A 6,000-nucleotide genomic window follows, 5' to 3' on the forward strand; every position below is an offset into this window, starting at 1 on the left:
TATTGAATATGAATATGCTTATGAAATGACAAACCCTTAACATTAGCTATTATGCCCCGGGTATAGACACAATGCTTTAAAACACTAAAATAGCAATAACAATTACTCCTGACTAAAGGAAATCGGGATAGTGTCTTTAGCCTTCCAATTATTGAGTCCGTCGCCAATTGTTGGGAAAATCCAGCTATCCAGGTCATAATCGTTATCAGTATCTTCCACAGTATTGACAGTCTCGTCATGATTCGGCGGAGGAGCAGTGATGACATCAGGAGTCTCCGGAGGATCAAAGGTAGTCGCCTGTATCTTCCCACTTCGGATGCCACTTTCAACATGTTCACCTGTTAATATAAGTTCAGTGAAACCCAATGAGGAACTCCTCAATAGATGGCTGTAGAATGGGCCAGTCAGTGTGCTCATGAACATGTCCACCAATTCTCGATCGGTCATAGGGGGTTTGACTCTGCCAGCCAAATCTCTCCATTTCTGAGCATATTCTTTGAAGCTTTCTCTAGAGCCCATAGTCATACTCTGCAGCTGTAGCCGAGTAGGCGCTAGTTCAGAATTATACTGATAGTGCTTGTAGAAAGCTGTTGCTAAATCAGTCCATGTGCGGATGTCAGAGCTCTCGAGCTGATAATACCACTCCAACTGTGTGCCAGACAGACTCTCTTGGAAGAAATGGATCCAGAGCTTCTTATTAGTGGTATACGGCTGAATCTTCCTCACGTAAGCTCTCAGATGCATCTGAGGACAAGATGCCCCGTCATACTGAGTGAAAGCGGGGACCTTGAATTTGCGAGGAATGATCACATCGGAGACTAGACCCAAACTTTCAAAATCCAGACCGGGCGCCTTCTGACCCTCCATAGCTAGCATGCGTTCTTCCAACAATTTGTACTTGTCATCTTTTGGAGAGTACTGTTCATTCTCGTAATCTTCATCGTCATCCTCAGGGTTGAAAGGATCAGCATTCTCATCTTCTGAATCTGTCTCTGTTTCCTCTTCTTGATCCTTCGGAATTCGAATCTCGACTCTTGTGGCCTGTCGTTTGAGCCTTCTTCCCGGGTTAATGAAGCTCACAGCTTTCTTGTCCTTCTTCTTTTCGGCCAAAAGAGCCTTCAGTTCCTCCTGCCCCTTGGATAAGCTTAGCATCATCTCCTTGAACTGAGCATTCTGAGTCTGGAGATCTTTGACAGTTTGTTCGAGATCCATTTTTCTGTTTGGAGGAAAACCGTGAGAACACTGATCCCTTTAGAGTACCTGTTATGCTATGTTATGCTATGCAATGCATGAAATGTTTTCAAGGACTTTTGGACTTTAACTTTGCATAAACTACCAAAAAAGGAAACTTTTTTTTTTGGTTTTTTTTTTTTTTAATTTTATCTACAAAACAGAGCAAAGTTAAATCCCTAAGTCCTTGAAATGGTTAGTATAATGTCATGATGTCATGATGTTATGATGTTATGATGTTATGAGGTTAAATAGATAACAAGCACAAGCAAGTCACACAACCATCATTCCTAGGTTTTAAGGCTTGCATGAGTTCCATAGGTAAGTACCCTCCCCACTGAAGTTTGGTTGGTTCAACCTGTCCTAGAATAGTAACCGGGTTCTAGAAGGATCTCCAATCATTGACCTTCCTTTAAGTCCACTTCAGTGCAACACCAAGTGGTTGACCAAAGCTTCCCTAAAGTCCAATCTCAAGGAGTGTAGTATCGAGTATCAACCAACCTCAGTCGGAACCGAAGCCAGTTATCTCACTACTTTCTAATGGCTAGGATGAGTCAAATAAGGTTCTAAAGGTCTGGTTAATGCTTTGATGACACCACGCGGAAGCCAAATTTTTCCTCAAGTAACATGAGGAACATCAGGACAACCAAAGTGTCGCATTAACCGTAGCTATCATTTTAACCATTCCAGTATACGCCGGATAGTCGCGATGATCTATTGCTACTTACCTAAGGTACACTAGATCCGGGTGTAGGATCTTTCACTCAACAATACCCTTAAAGCGAAAGAACAAATTAAAACATAAATGATTTTTTTAAGATGGACCTCTCTTTTCGTCCCCAGCAGAGTCGCCAGTGCTGCCGCCGTAAGATTAGATTCGGTAAAAAGGCACACAATAGTTTCCGTTGTAGAAACTATTGTGCGAAAGGAATCAACTAAATACCAAAAGGGAACCCGGAATTGCAAAAGAAATAGTGTAGCACTTGTAAAACACAATGCCTAAGCTGCTAGAAAAGAAGAAAAAATGCAAAGGCGAAAACGGCAAAGGAAAAAGAATCTCGGAAAAAAGCCCCCCTTTTAGGTTTTCAAGGTGGCTATTTATATTGTTGTCATTAGGTCGTGCCTGCTGCCAAAAAAGGTCTTCAACGCGCGCGTGGATCTAGGGCCCAACGGACCTTCAAGTCTCCGAAGCATTATCTGCGCCCAAAAAGTAGGGGAACGGTGTGACGTTCGTCACACCATGTGTGACGCCCGTCACAGGGGTAGGCGTGACGCTCGTCACAGCCTCTGTGACGCTCGTCACAGATGCCACACCCGTGTTCTTGTACTTTGGGTTGGGCTTTGCTGTTTGGTTCGTTTTCTTTCTTTTTTGCACCCCTTTTCCTCCGCTTCCAAATAAACCACTTTCATATTATCACTAGGTGAGCGTGTAGCGAGTAGGCCATTTTGGGTCATTCGCGAGCTGGGCCTTTGTTCCTTTAAGTGTCATAAAAATGAGTCGGAGTGCCCTGAAATGTCTTGAAATATTAATGGGCAAATTTTGGGGTATGACAACTAGCAAACTAATGAGCTATAAATACAAACGTAAAAAACCAGAAAAAAATTCCAAATAAACTGGCCTACTCATGTAATCATAAAACAAAAGTTCAGGCAAGTGTTTGGTGAGTATTGAAAATTCCAAATGAAATGGTGATGTTAAATCCAGAATATACAAGAGTGACGACAAAAGCAATGAAAAGTTGTATATACATTTTTGTAATATAGTAGTTAATGTGTTAGTGTGGTAGGGTAATAGGTTGTAGGGAGTGATGTATATTGTATAGTCCAAAAACATGCATTTTGTTAAATGCATCTGCTTTTTTTGTTCACTGGTTACAGAAGAGCAGTTTGTATTAAAAGTTAAAACAGACAATTGGATTCATTGGTCGGTTTTGTGTCGCATTCATTGGGTCCATTTTCTTCGACCGTATCAAGTCATAGTCATTGAATCACCTAATCCATGTCTCTATCACCATATACCAACCATTTCCGTCCTAGCTTTGTGTTTTAACATCCTTGGTAATTGTGTTTTCTTTTAGATTTTTAATTTTAATTTTGTTACACGTGATATTGACCTTGCGACCAACTAATTTAAAAGAATCAGACTCATTGTTCATTTGCGGTAATCTGTTTAAAGCCAAAGTAAAACTAAATATAAATTTGGTTTAACTCATAAATTGTTTGTATTTAATGGAATTTGAATATGAAATCTTGAGAAGAGTCTACTCTAAGATATTAAGATTTCACCACTAAAAACCAACCCTTAGAATTGTTTTCAAGAAATAATTTTAATGATGAAAGGCAATACTCTTAGAAAATATTAGAAATTATTAGAAATTTTAATGATGATAGGCAATACTCTTAGAAAATATATATTTAGTAGTTATCTCAATCTTGAAAATGAAGATGACTATTAATGTATAATTTCAAAAGATGATGCTGTCATAGTTGGAGTTTTAAATATTTTTTAAGTATTGATCTATGGTGAGTCACTTATGAAGATGATCCATATTATAATTTGTCGTACTTAGGATGACATAAGCACACATTTTGGTCTTGTTATTTGTTTATGATATTAATACTTAATTTGGTTAATGGATTATGGATCAAGAGAATTAATCGTTGTTTACATGATTTTTAAATTAGTTTTTATTTAGATTTGAATTTGTTCCATTCAAACCTATGGACCTTTAATATGGTTGAATGTTAATGACATGTTTATTGACAATCATGCTTCTGCAACTTCTAGAGTTTAGAGTTGTATCATGGTTCTACATGTACTTTGACAATCAAGTTAAGCTTTTCAATAAGGTTGGGACTTAGAAGTCGGGACCTTTTGTTAGGCTCTATAATAAGTATTCCGGGTTTATAGGTTCTAGAACCTTCTTTGAGACAATTGTCTCTTGGACAAGTGTTAAGAGATCCTATAAGTTCTCTCATCCGACAAGCAACTAGAGTTGACAACCTTGTTCCTAATGCGCCTTAAGGATATGTCCATCCCATAATCCTCCTGGTCACTTATGATAAGGGTCACCTGGTCATATACTAAGCCTTATCCAATTCATAATAGTTACTACTAAAACCTTTAGCTGGTGAAGTCAGGACATAACTTATCCTCGATCTCGCGTCGAAAATTTAAGGATGAGTTCATTTTAAGTTATGAGTTCTTGATGGCGTCGAGAGACCCTAAGTTTAGAGTTGAGAAAAACCTTTAATCGACTTGATTTTAGAAACTTTCCAACGTGATTTGAGGTACACGATACGTGCCTCACACATACTTGACGGACCCTAAAAACCTTTGGAATCTGAATATCATGTATGATTTCAACATCATTGATATTCTTATGGATCAATGTAAACTATGACATTTCCTTATTTTGAGATAACAATTACACTTTTTTTTTACATGTGGAATCTAGCCCTAGAGCTAGGTGACCTAAGATGACTCGAGCATTCATTATTTTTCATTGACCAAAATGTAATCATAAATCTTGAAGGATTAGATACTCCAACTTGATTTATAAATAAAAAAAAGACAAATTTCACACTTGTTAATAAATTTAGTTAAGTATATTTAATTTTTTTGATTGTATGTTAGAAAAGACAAAATGTAACATAATTATTAGTATATCCTCAATTAAATTGTCTTTCACTAATAATATTAAGTAGTTAATGCATAGATACTTTTGGAATAAATGTATTAAATACACCTATATTTATTGACATTTGTTTATATTTAAGGCCAAAAAAATTAAAAGACTTTTGCTTATAAATAAGACAGCAGGAAGTATTTGTTAATGTAGTTTGTCATGTTTGTAGTCAATTTAATGGGTTTTAGTCAATTTTAGTGGTTATACCTATGTTCTAAGTACATTGTACATTGTTATGAATCGATGTCTTAACTTATCGATCAAATTCTTGTAGTCTTGTTATTTACTAATTGTGCAACTTAGATTGGTGTTAGGAACAATTTCTAGGAAATGGACTTCAACATATAAGAGGTCAGAGGCCACAATGCATTATGTCATATAGGGAAGGCCATATGATATGATAGCCTATTTTCCGGTAAAAAACAACAACCTGCCGCAGGAACCAAGGGAGTCAACAATGTTCCCCTCCCGCCGTATAAGCCATTTGATGTCTTAACTTCATGTAAAAAATAAGCATGTACCCAGCACAATGAGGTTTGGAGACCGCAATGCAACATCCTGTGTTTTTGAGGATATTAAATGTATTCGGGACCGACCCAATCATATTGGAGACTCCGTTCTAATTTTAAAAATGGCTTCAAATTTAAAAAAAATATAATTATAATAATTAAAAAAATATATCAAAAATATAATTATATATTAATTAAAAATAAATTTAATTATAATTATTGAGTTTTGATAAATCTTAATTTTTGTATGTATTGAGTTTTTATCATGATATTTCTTTCAATTATTGAATTTTTTAATAATATTTTATTTATATTTATTAATATTTATGAAAAAAATTAAAAATCTCAAAATTTAGGATCCTCTAAAATTTGGGATCCTATAATATAGCACATGCTGCACTTGCACATGACCGACTTTGGATGCACATTTTCCCATTCTAGTGAAGACCTAATAGCCCAAACTTACTTACTATTTAAAGGAGGAATGTACACTGACCACGACTATCCTAATTGGAATTAGGATAATTGGTCCATAGATAATGGCTTTAGGAATATTGAATTAGGAATTGTTC

The sequence above is a fragment of the Lathyrus oleraceus genome, chromosome 7, assembly GCF_024323335.1.
Source record: "Lathyrus oleraceus cultivar Zhongwan6 chromosome 7, CAAS_Psat_ZW6_1.0, whole genome shotgun sequence".
In the NCBI taxonomy this organism is placed as follows: Eukaryota; Viridiplantae; Streptophyta; class Magnoliopsida; order Fabales; family Fabaceae; genus Lathyrus; species Lathyrus oleraceus.